General features: G+C 43.7%; 1 long non-coding RNA gene across 1 annotated transcript in view; it reads left to right on the forward strand.

Annotated features, from left to right (window-relative positions):
- Positions 1 to 1,529: 1,529 nt before the first annotated feature.
- The window catches only part of LOC138675464 (uncharacterized), a 32,336-nt gene continuing 20,364 nt past the window's right edge, over positions 1,530 to 13,501 (forward strand). The window contains exons 1-2 of the long non-coding RNA XR_011320683.1: positions 1,530 to 1,638; positions 8,299 to 8,364. This is a non-coding gene — a long non-coding RNA (uncharacterized lncRNA). The remainder of the gene's footprint in view (positions 1,639 to 8,298; positions 8,365 to 13,501) is intronic.

Here is a 13,501-nt window from a genome sequence, read left to right on the forward strand (position 1 = left end):
GATAGCAGGAGTACTGAGATTAGAAGAGGCGGCTCATACTGCTGTCCACCCTGTCTTTTTTAGCTAATACTGGATATGCCAGGATTCCTGATATAAGAAGAGGCAGCTCACTCTGCTGTACATCCTATCTGATCTACTATTGAAGTTACTAAAGGTGCTAAGGTAAGAAGTGGCTAATTACACTGTTGTCCAACTTTTGATCTAACAATGGAGCTAGCAGATATACTGAGGTGGAAAAGGCAGCTCATACTGCTGTACACTTTGTCTATCTGATCTAATACTAGAGATACCAAGGGTCCTGAGGATAAGAAGAGGCTGCTCACACTGATGTCCACACTGTCTTTCTTATCTAATACTGGTGACACCAGGGTTGCCAAGGTAAGAAGATGCTGCTCACACTGCTGTACATCCCATCTTTCTTATTGAGTTATCAGAAGTGTTGAGGTAAGAATAGGCTCTTCACACTGCTCTCCACCCTGTCTTTCTGATCTGATATTAACAATATTAAGAGATATTAGGTAGGTAAAAAGAGGCCTCTCACACTGCTGTCCATTTTGTTTGTTTGATCAATACTGCAGATATCAGGTGTGCTGAGGTAAGAAGAGGATGCTCACACTTCTATCGACCCTGTCTTTAAAGATTTATTGAAAAGGAATCTGTTCTACTGTGGCAAGAAGAAGCTGCTCACTCTGTTGTCCTTCTTTCTGGAAGAGATTCCAGGGTTTCAAATGTAAGAAGCAGCTGCTCACACTGCTGCCCATGCTGTCTTTTTTATCTAATACTTGAGATACCAGGGTTGCTGAAATATGATAAGGGTACTCAGGAACTGCTCAGAGGTAAGAAGAAGCTGGTCACACTGCTCTCCACCTTGTCTTTCTTATCCAATACTGGAGATAAAAGGCGTGCTAAGGGAAGAAGAGGTTCTAACACTGCTGTCCACCCTGTCTTTCAGATCTATTTCTGGAGATACCAGGAGTGCTCAAGTAAAAAGAGGCTACTCGTATTGATGTCCACCTTGTCATTCTTATCCAATACTGTAGATAAGAGGCATACTGAAGTAAGAAGATGCTGCTCAAGCTGCTGTCCACCTTGCATTTCTTATTCAATATGGAAACTAAGAGGTGTGCAGACATAAGAATAGGATGTTCACACTGCTGTCTATCTAATCTAAAACTAAAGGTACCAGGAGTGCTGAGGTATGAAGAGGCTGCTCACACTACTGTCCACCCTTTCTATCTGATCTAATACTGAAGATACAAGGAGTGCTGAGGTAAGAAGAGTCTGCTCACACTGCGGTCCACCCTTTCTATCTGATCTAATACTGAAAATACAAGGAGTGCAGAGGTAAGAAGAGTCTGCTCTCAATGTTGTCCACCCTTCTTATCTGATCTAATACTGAAGATACAAGGAGTGCAGAGGTAAGAAGAGGTGGCTCACATTGCCGTCCACCCTTCTTATCTGATCTAATACTGAAGATACAAGGAGTGCAGAGGTAAGAAGAGTCTGCTCAGATGTTGTCCACACAGTCATTCTGATCTAGTAAGGAGCTACCAGAAGTGCTGAGGTAATATAAGGCTGCTCACACTGTTGTCCACCCTTCTTATCTGATCTAATACTGAAGATACAAGGAGTGCAGAGGTAAGAAGAGTCTGCTCTCAATGTTGTCCACACTGTCGCTCACACTGTTGTCCTTCCTGTTTTTGTGACAAGCTGAGTGGCATACTTGTCAGTATGGAGTATAGGAGCAAAGTTTCCTGCTGCACATTTTCACAGGCATCTGAAATAGTGTAGGGAGAGGGGCGAAGCATTCTACTGCACATGGTCACAAGCATTTCTCTTATTCCAGGGCACGTTTCTATCAGTGATTACAGGAGAAAAAGAAAGAAAACAGTATGATTAAGAGCCACATTGGCCTGAAATGCATAGCAAAGTAAACCTTTTTCTTAATGGTGCTCATGTATTTTTAATGCCTAATAAATAATGGACTTTACCACATATGGATGCTGCATCCTCTACTTTTTCAACCATTAATTACCTTTGAAGACCAAGCAAGTGTGATATGGTAAATTTGGTAATCAAAAGCTATTAGTAATGTCTTAATAATATTTTCATTCTCTATTTTTCTCTATTTACAAAACCCCTTTAAAGAAGCACTCTCACTAACTTATGTGTGCAGTAAATGTGTGCATGCATGTAATGTAGTGTGGGCGTATTAAAGAAGACAAAGAGGTCATGCAATGACTAAGAACCGCAAACGCGTCTGCCCAAGTGCATAACTCTATATGGGGGATTGTGACTTCTCATGTTGGACATTACCTTTCTAACGAATTTCCAATAAAATATGCTTTTATGGGACACGTGGAGCTGTATACTGTTTTCTATATCGAAAGAGGAGATCCGGTACAACCATCCAGCGATAAGAGAGGACTTTATTGTGAAACCACTAAAAAACTGAGGATACAAAATCACATGTGAAATCCTGACGCGTTTCTGGTGCATACACGCTCCCTTAGACATAGGATGATAATTTTTCCTTTTTTCTTGTGAGTGTATGAATATACTCATCTACCACCGCTTTCTCCAGTGTCCAGCCTCGTTCTTCTCTGCATCTCTGTGATGTCACGGCAAATTTGACTATCTGGCTCATTCTATGCGCTATGCATGAGCTGAATGTCGCTGTTACAATGAAAGCCTATGGAGCCTCATTCTGACGCTCCATAGACTTTTATTGTAAAAGCCACTTCCGGGGTCACAGAGCGAAGGATAACCGTGCCAGTCTATGGAGCGGTGACATCACAGAGAAGCCGAGCTGAACGGCGCTGGACACCGCAGAGAGCTGCGGTAGGTGAGCATATTAATACACTCACACTACACTACGTGCATGTACATACACATTTACTAAATAAAGTTAGTAGCAGTGCTTCTCTAACGAACAAAAAAATGGTGACAGGATCCCTTTAAACTTATCTAACAATTTTAGTACATAATGTTTTACTACTATATATAATGTCCTTCATTGGACAGGATGAAGCTTAAGCTTCATCTGCACATTTTCTTCTCCTCAATCACTTGTGAGTGTTCTCATACTGATAGGATGTGACTATGCAATAAATATGATTACTCAGTATAATCTGCAGACAAGACCTTGCTTGTTTCATGTTGCAGTAATCACTTGACTTTTCAATGTCATTTTAATTGTTACTTTATACCCTGTTACATAGTTGATCATCCTTTCCGGTGTACGTCGTCAGAGACAAAAAACGAATAACGTTCACAAGTTTATTAAAAACAATACGTAAATGTTATTGTTGAAAAGTGTAATTGAAATACAAGCTGTCAAACAGCTTCTTCAAAAATCTAAAAAAAAATTGGCATCCATGAAAAAAAACAAAAATCCATCTCATGTTTGAAACCTAAAATTGCTTGGTCTTCAGAGAGTTAAAGTCAGCTCAGTCTGCAATGTTCTATATGGACTAGTGGCTTATTATAGGATATAATATACATTATGTGTCTATTGCAGTGTCTAGACACACTTGAGTGGTAATTGTGACAAGGGGTATGGTTTGTTCCCATTACTGTACCGCATCTCTAAAGAAAACCGCTGCATAAAATAATTTTATTAATCTGTACATATCATTGTAAGTTGCTGTAGGTTCATACAAGAAGAAGACTAGATGTTTAGCTATTACAGACTAGCTGTCAATGTTCTGTTAAAATTAGTGATTTGCATACGTATGGTTCCTCGAAACACATCATTTTCAGTATTACATGGTATGAAAAAAGTTAAATGTGTAGTAAAATTAATTTTCTTACTTTTATATTATTGATGGAACCTGCCATCTGTTTCCAACGTTTATATTTATTTATAGTAGTAAATCACTTCAAAATTATAAATTCATAAGATTGTCTCTAGTCCTATACTCCGCCATTTATATGAGCTGCACCTTGGATCATAATTTTCTAAATGAGTTTTCAGCTTGCATACATTTAGCTCTACCCACTTATTATGTTTGATCATTGTGTTAATTTGTTTTCATGTTCATTATGTCATTTACACTTTGCTATTGAGCTGTCTTATTTGGAATAAAACAATGTACTTAATGCTATAATTGTGTTCTCTGATATTTCATAATGATAAATAATGCCTCCTTTGTTGGCTTGTTCAGCTCCACCCATAATAGGCCCAACCTCACACAAACGCCTATACAACAAATTGTCACTAGATGGCAGCAAAGGCTAAGAATTAGCAAATAGTACATTAAATAGTAGTACAACTAGAATAATAATAACTTTATTTCTGTAGCGCCAACATATTCCGCAGCATTTTACAATTAAGCAGGGACATGTACAGACAATAAAGACAATATAACGTAACTCATAGTTCAACAGTTACAGTAAGAGTGAGGGTCCTGTTCCCAAGCTTGCAGTCTTTAAGGAAATAAGGTGACACAATAGGTAGAACATACTTGTTATGTACGGTCCAGCCATCATTATAAGTAATAAGAGTTTTGATATAAATAAAACAAACTTACTGGCACTTCCAAACAGAAAAAGACAAGTGTGAACAGGTGCAAGCTCAAAGAACCACTCTATATAACTAATAAATTAAATTTGCACCATGAAACGCTAAGATATGTAAACATTGAATATATGAAATTGCCTTACTGCTGTAGAACACATGATAAAAAAAAGAAAGTACTTAGCACTCAAATTGGCCAATTTGTGTGAGCCCAACAGCCATCTACAAGGTGTACCCCTTTGTTGAGACCCTAAACCTAATTTGCTGGTTTTCATGTAAAGCTGCATGGTCCGCTCATCAGCCAGTATTTACCTAAGTGCAGTTACCCTGTGCTATTGGGTGAATGGAGGATGTGAAGACAGATGAATAGGAGGGAGCAGATTATGATTGACATTTAGAAGGAGGGAACAGGGGTAAAGTTAAGGTGACAGACCTGTCCAAAGAGATGTGTTTTTAAAGCACGCTTAAAAACTTGGGAGCTAGGTATTATTAGGATTGTCTGGGGTAGTGCATTTCAGAACAATGGCGCAGCACGAGAGAAGTCTTGGAGACGGAGGTGCAAGGTTTGGATTTTGAAGGCTGTCAGCCTAAAATCAGTTGTAGAACGGGGGGCATGGGTTGTATGATAGACAGAAATGAGGGATGACATATAGAATGTTGCAGAACTGTGGAGAGCTTTGTAGGTGACAGAGATAAGTTTCTATTGTACTCAGTAGTGAATGAATAACCAGTGTAATGACTGGCATAAGATGGAGGCATCGGTGAAGTGGCTGTACAGAAATACGAACCGCATTCAGGACAGATTGGAGAGGAGAAAGTTTGGCTAGACGGAGACTGATCAATAGAGAGTTGCCGTAGTCCAGATGAGAATGAATAAGAGCGGAGGATCAGAAGGAGAATCAGCAGGGAGTAGTGACCATTAGATTTAGCTGTTAGTAGCTCACTGTCAGTACGCTTAGGGCAATCAGAGATAACATGAGCAGAATCACCACAGTAAAAACACAACCTATTCTGACGTCTGAATTCTTGCCTTTCTGTTCTAGTCAAAATCCTATCACATTGCATAGGTTCAGGACTCTGCTCAGAGAACACGGCCATATGGTGCACAGCTTTGCGCTCGCGCAGACGCCGATCAATCTGAATGGTTAGAGACATAGATTCGCTCAAACCGGCAGGCGTAGGAAAGCCCACCATAACATCATTAAGGGCTTCAGAAAGACCTATTCTGAAAATAGCAGCCAGAGCCTCCTCATTCCATTTAGTGAGCACAAACCATTTTCTACATTTCTGGCAGTATAATTCTGCAGCTTCCTGACCTTGAGACAAGGCCAACAGGGTTTTTTCTGCATGATCCACAGAATTAGGTTCGTCATACAATAATCCGAGCGCTTGAAAAAATGTGTCTACATTCAATAATGCCGGATCCCCTGTTTCAAGAGAAAAAGCCCAGTCTTGAGGGTCACCACGCAGCAAGGATATGATGATTTTTACTTGCTGAATGGGATCACCAGAAGAACGGGGTTTCAAAGCAAAAAACAATTTGCAGTTATTTTTAAAGTTCAAAAACTTGGATCTGTCCCCAAAAAACAAATCAGGAGTAGGAATTCTAGGCTCTAAAGCCGGAGTCTGGACAACATAGTACTGGATACTCTGTACTCTTGCAGCAAGTTGATCCACACGAGAAAACAAACCCTGAACATCCATTCCAAAGCATATATCCTGAACCACCCAGATATCAAGAGGAAAAAAGAGACAAACCAGAGCACAGGAAAAAAAATGGTTCAGAACCTTCTTTTCCTTCTTTTGAGATGCATTTAATTCATTTTTGGCCACTTGTACTGTTATGATACGGTGGTCTAGGAGCAACATGGAACGAGCTCTGAAGGAAGTGGTAACTGTACTGACCGCAGTCCCTAAGCTCAACACAACACTAGAAGTAGCCGTGGGATGCTCCTAACTCTCCCTAGGCACCTCGTCACAGCCTATGAGCTAACTACCCCTAAAGATAGAAGCAGGAAAACTATCTTGCCTCAGAGAAAATCCCCAAAGGATAGATTAGCCCCCCACAAATAATGACTGTGAGTGGAGAGGAAAAAGACATACACAGAATGAAACCAGGATGAGCACAGGAGGCCAGTCTAGCTAAATAGATAGGACAGGATGGAATACTGTGCGGTCAGTATAAAACACTACAAACAATCCACGCAGAGTTTACAAAAAATCTCCACACCTGACTAAAGGTGTGGAGGGTAAATCTGCTGCCCAGAGCTTCCAGCAAGACAGAATTAATTCATACTGATAAGCTGAACAAACATAGAAAGCACAGAACGGATAAGTCCACAATCTATGGACAGAAAAGAGCAAGCAAAAACTTAGCTTTGCTGAACTGGTCAGGATAACAGGGAAATCCAAAGAGATGTGAATCCAACCAGGAACCATTTACAAGTGGCACTGGCTGAAGGAAAGAGCCAGGCATAAATAGCCGAGCAGAAAAGACGATCAGTGGAAGCAGCTGAAGACAGCTAAATCCAAGGAGCAGCCATACCACTAGAAACCACAAGAGGGAGCCCAAGAGCAGAACTCACAAAAATGCCACTTACAACCACCGGAGCGAGCCCAAGAGCGGAATTCACAACAGTTAAGGTCAGGCGAGTTTGCTGGCCAATCAAGCACAGTGATACTGTTGTTTTTAAACAAGGTATTGGCACTTTTCGCAGTGTGGACAGGTGCCAAGTCCTGCTGGAGAATGAAACTTCCGTCTCCAAAAAGCTTGTGGGCAGACGGAAGCATGAAGTGCCATAAAATGTCCTGGTAGATGGCTGTGCTGACTTTGGACTCTTGATATAACACAGTGGACCTACACCAGCAGATGACATGGCTCCCCAAACCATCACTGATTGTGGAGACTTCACACTAGACCTCAAGCAGCTTGGATTGTGTGCCTCTCCACTCTTCCCCCAGACTCTAAGACCTTCATTTCCAAATTAAATGCAAAAATTTACTTTCATCTGATAACACCTTGGACCACTGAGCAACAGTCCAGTTCTTTTTCTCCTTGGCCCATGTAAGACGCTTCCGGCGTTGTCTATTGGTCATGAGTGGCTTGACACAAGAAATGTGACACTTGTAGCCCATGTCCTGGATATATCTGTGTGTAGTGGCTCTTGAAGCAATGACTCCAGCAGCAGTCTCCCCAAATTTTTGAATGGCCTTTTCTTAACAATCCTTTCAAGGCTGCTTTTATCCCGGTTGCTTGTGCATCTTTTTCTACCACACTTTTTCCTTCCACTCAACTTTCCATTAATATGCTTGGATACAGCACTCTGTGATCAGCCAGCTTCTTTAGCAATGTCCTTTTGTAGCTTACCCTCCTTGTGGAGTGTCAATGACTGCCTTCTGGACATCTGTCAAGTCAGCAGTCTTCGCCATGATTGTGGAGCCTACTGAAACAGATTAAGTGACTTTTTTAAATGCTTAAGAAGCCTTTACAGGTGTTTTTTTTAATTATTCTAATTTACTGAGATAATGACTTTTGGGATTTCATCGGCTGTAACAGAACAACAACATTAACAGAAATATACACTGGAAATAGATCAGTCTGTTTGTAAAGAGTCTATATAATATACGAGTTTCACTTTTTGTATTGAAGAACTGAAATAAATTGACTTTTTGATGATATTCTAATTTAGTGAGAAGCACTTGTATCTATCTATCTAAATTTAGATAAAGCTCATTGAGATAAAAAAATGAACTTTTTGTCCTATTTGTTTCATTTATAGGTCGATCTTCATGAATAGGAGCCCTCACCCCTTCTGGTGAATATAGCCCTTCTAGACCAGGATGAGGTAATGTTCCAGCGCACAAGTGATTCTCTGCTCGGAATGACAATGAGTGTGGCTTGTTTTTCCTGACTCTTCAGCAGGGCTTCTCTGTATTTGGGGAGAGTGAGGCTTTATGTTCTTTTTGGAGTCCTTCCAGGATGGTTACAATGTGATAACACAATGCTTTTCCTTCTAGGACATAGGGGAATATTTACTGTGTAACATTTTCTTGGAAGACGAGAGTCGCCCAAGTGATGATAAAACGTCTGGATCATTTCAGCGACTCTGGTCACAACCTCGGCACGTGGAAAGAGTTTTGGCAGAAGTTGAGGGTTTGATGGGAACCGTATGTTGGAAACATGTTTGTTAGGTATTGTGCAATATTACACTCAGCTGGAGGTAATGGCGGCGTTGCGGGTTCCCAGCAAGTCCCAGCTCTGTGTCCTGGAGTAAAGACACTTATCTATACACTATATCTAATTGACTAAGGGTACGAGAGAAATTACAGTGCTTGGCTCCAGTCCCTGAGCTCTACATTTATTACTTTATACCCTTTGGCATCAACAATAAAACCATTACATACAATATAAGTTATCAAAGGTGAGGTAGGAAATATAAATACATTGCAATGTAATATATTAGTACGCTAGGAAGTAACATCAGATATCACTGAAAAGCAAACTAATTCAACTGTATCCTGTATTAAACCCTCTAAAAATAAAGGGTTACAAGGTCCATAGTGCAGACGTATAGAGGTAACAGAAATAAGCCAAAAGCTAAATGCCGCTGCTTATAGCAATCTGCACAGAGGTGAAGCGATGGCCGGGGGACCACCACGGTGTAGGAAGACTACTGTACACAAGATGAGTTTCTAAACAACAAAGGGTAGATTTATTGGAAGACAAGGAATGAAGTGGATGAGGAAGATGCAAACAGAGGTATGCAATGGCAAAAGATAATTTACAAGAGTTATATTCTTTAGCTTGTCCGTAAAATAGCCCGGTGTTCCAACTGTTACAGACTCAACATATGTTACACAAGTAAATGCAAACAATAAACAAAGAATTATGCTACTCTATGTATAACCTCCCTGGCCTTTACTAAGCAGGCCACACGGCTGCCGTGTTCTGACTATTGAAGCCTACACTAGGCCCTGACATGTGCACAAAACAGGAACAAACTCACGGTGATGTTGGGGACTCAGATCCAGCAGTCTAGTATGGTGGTGCGCACAGCTCTCTGCCAGCTCCATGAAACATGGTCTTCTCCTTGCTTCTGGGTCCTGGAGGTGCTCCTGGAAACTGTAAATCCTTTTCTCGGTATCTTCATGGCTCCTCGAACTAACACAGGACAGCCACCCTCGCTGAACCCAGAAAAGTCTGTCAAATCTCACAATTCCACTCCGTTACAGGCTGTGGGTCCTCTCTTGCAACTATAGCAGGACATAGTTCTCCTCTCTTGCAGCCTCAGCTCACACACACAGTTCAGGCTCCACCCCTGCCATCTGCACAGTCCAGTCCATTATTCAGTCTATTGCAGGGAAGGAGAAGAACATTCCAACACGCCAGATAAGGGGGTGCAGTCTCTTAAAGTAACAGCGTGTTCCTTACTGTTCATAACAGCACCACCCTCCTACATGCCTCCCTTCTTAATGATGGTCGTCCTCGGCCATCATAGTATCAAGGTCAAAGTGTAATGAAGGAATGTGCAATGCGGAAACAGCACCTATAGAGGAGGCAACAAGGTTGTAAAAACAGACAGGGCACACTGTTCTACATATCGGACTGGTGGAACCCCTGCATTAGACCTCTGGGATCTCCGAAGCTCTTGGCCATCAGGCAAGGCTTGACTATCTTTCGGAGGAACACTTGCTGCAGGAGTAATCGTGGGCTCTTGTCTGGTCTCGTCCTCGTGTGGTGGTAATGGTATATCCATGGGATTACCGTCTCTGTGTGGCTGAGGACCCCCTATGGTGTCAGGGACGGTCCAGCACTCGTCATCGATTTCACCATCAGGCATGACAGATTCAGGAAGTGAAGTAGCGCCTTCAGGCGGCAATGGTGTAGAACAGGCCTCAGACTGGCAGGGCCGCAGCATATCTCTGTGAAGCACTCTAGGGGCAGACGCCCCACTCTCAATCTGCACCTTGTAGACAGGGCCATTAGCATACACTTGCTTGATTACTCTGTAAGGCTGTACTTTTCATCTCTCGCTTAGTTTTCCCTTGGGATGTTTCTCTCTGACTAATACTCGGTCTCCGGGTTGGAGCGGTAACTCGTGAGTCGGTTTGCGGCCCATATGTTCTTTTTCTTGCAGCTGCTGACCCGCCAACCGCCATATCGTTTGTAATCGTTGCCGATGCTCTTTCACCCATGAGGTGACAGTTCGCTCCATCAGCTCCTCGGCTGTTCCAAATTCAGATCAATGATCTCTCATCCAGATTTTCTAAACAGCTGTACATAGGGGGTATAACCCGTGGTGGAGTGGACCCGATTGTTGTAGGTCCAGACCAACTCTGTCAGGTAGTATGGCCAACACGCCTTCTAATCCTCCTCCAACATTCTCCGCATTTGAAGTAAGGTTCGATTGGAGCGTTCACATGCTCTGTAACCTTGAGGGTGGTAAGTGGTGGTCCGGGACTGCTCGATGCCATACATACGATACAGTTCTTCCATCACCTTGCCTTGGAAACATGCGCCTTGGTCTGAGTGGATGCGCTTTGGGGACCCATACACCCGGGTAAAGTCGTGACAGATGGCTCGCGCTGCCGATTCGGCAGTCTGATCTCTAGTCGGGGTGACTACTGCGAACTTAGAGAAATGATCGGTCATCACCAAACAGTACTGTAGCCCCCGGGCCGAGTGTCCCACGAGGAGATAGTCGATCATTGCCGACATTGCCGACAAACCTCTTCCAGCACAGACTCCAACCGGGGGCAATACACATAGCCATAACCATTGGTAGGTCTTCGTGAGGCCCAAGTGAGCTCCAAATTCGTGGGCTTCTTTAGCTACTTTTTGAGCCATTCTTCCTGGGATGACCACCTGCCACCTTAACTCCATATTTTTGGCTGTTGTCTCTTACGATATAACACTGACTCTCGCAATTCCAGTCTATCCCACTGGTGTAACACACTCTTCATTTCAGAGTCCAGATCATCTGTCTCTTGTTTGCCAGGCTTCCGCTTCTGAGTTACCCACCATTTCATGTCTCAGCCCTTCGTCTTCATCCTGAACATGTCCCCATTCCTCATTGGTTCTCCCCAGGGACCGGGGTAATGCGCAGGCCTCCCTTCTTGACTGGGCTGCAACCATTGGGGGCTTGAACTTTTTGAAGTCTGGGGTTTCCTCCTCCACGAGTTGCTCATTGAGATCCCCCGCTGGAGTCTCCACAGTCACTCTTGACAGCCCATCAGCATTTGCGTTTTCGGTAGCAGAGCGATAATGGATGGTAAAGTCAAATTTGGCTAGGCGAGTCACCCACCGTTGTTCTAAGGCCCCAAATTTAACATTCTCAAGGTGGACCAGGGGATTATTGTCTGTTCGAACTTGAATCTTGGTACCTGTCAGAAGCCCGCAAACTTCTCTGTCATGGCCCACACTAGGCCCAGGAGCTCTAACCGGAAAGAGCTGTAATTGTGAGGGTTTCTTTCGCTGTCTCGCAGGGACCTGCTGGCATACCCGATGACTCTCTCATATCCATCCTGTATCTGAGAAAGTACTGTACCGAGTCCATGAAGGCTACCATCTGTGTACAGCAGGAACCTTTGATCGAAATCTGCGTAGGCCAAAATCGGGGCTAAGGTAAGGGCATTCTTTATAGCCTGGAAGGCCTCGTCTTGTCTCTGGGCCAAGGGATGTACTGGGTCTTCGGCAATCCAGCAGTCCCCCTCAGCAGCTCATTGAGAGGACCGCCACCTTCGCGAAGTCTTTAACAAACCGGCGGTAAGTACCCAGGGATCACCAAACCAGGGATTCAAACTTCAGGAGGCTAATTTGCATATTCCAGGTGCCTTCTGGGAGAAGCGAAGTCTCCCTAAGCTAGAAGATCGTTGGGTACAGCCGGGACCAGCTGCTTCGAAAGCATCACCAAACCAGGGATTCAAGCTTCAGGAGGCTAATTTGCATATTCCAGGTGCCTTCTGGGAGAAGCGAAGTCTCCCTAAGCTAGAAGATCGTTGGGTACAGCCGGGACCAGCTGCTTCGAAAGCATCACCAAACCAGGGATTCAAGTTTCAGGAGGCTAATTTGCATATTCCAGGTGCCTTCTGGGAGAAGCGAAGTCTCCCTAAGCTAGAAGATCGTTGGGTACAGCCGGGACCAGCTGCTTCGAAAGCATCACCAAACCAGGGATTCAAGCTTCAGGAGGCTAATTTGCATATTCCAGGTGCCTTCTGGGAGAAGCGAAGTCTCCCTAAGCTAGAAGATCGTTGGGTACAGCCGGGACCAGCTGCTTCGAAAGCATCACCAAACCAGGGATTCAAGCTTCAGGAGGCTAATTTGCATATTCCAGGTGCCTTCTGGGAGAAGCGAAGTCTCCCTAAGCTAGAAGATCGTTGGGTACAGCCGGGACCAGCTGCTTCGAAAGCATCACCAAACCAGGGATTCAAGCTTCAGGAGGCTAATTTGCATATTCCAGGTGCCTTCTGGGAGAAGCGAAGTCTCCCTAAGCTAGAAGATCGTTGGGTACAGCCGGGACCAGCTGCTTCGAAAGCATCACCAAACCAGGGATTCAAGCTTCAGGAGGCTAATTTGCATATTCCAGGTGCCTTCTGGGAGAAGCGAAGTCTCCCTAAGCTAGAAGATCGTTGGGTACAGCCGGGACCAGCTGCTTCGAAAGCATCACCAAACCAGGGATTCAAGCTTCAGGAGGCTAATTTGCATATTCCAGGTGCCTTCTGGGAGAAGCGAAGTCTCCCTAAGCTAGAAGATCGTTGGGTACAGCCGGGACCAGCTGCTTCGAAAGCATCACCAAACCAGGGATTCAAGCTTCAGGAGGCTAATTTGCATATTCCAGGTGCCTTCTGGGAGAAGCGAAGTCTCCCTAAGCTAGAAGATCGTTGGGTACAGCCGGGACCAGCTTCTTCGAAAGCATCACCAAACCAGGGATTCAAGCTTCAGGAGGCTAATTTGCATATTCCAGGTGCCTTCTGGGAGAAGCG

This window comes from Ranitomeya imitator, chromosome 4 (genome assembly GCF_032444005.1).
Source record: "Ranitomeya imitator isolate aRanImi1 chromosome 4, aRanImi1.pri, whole genome shotgun sequence".
Classification (NCBI taxonomy): Eukaryota; Metazoa; Chordata; class Amphibia; order Anura; family Dendrobatidae; genus Ranitomeya; species Ranitomeya imitator.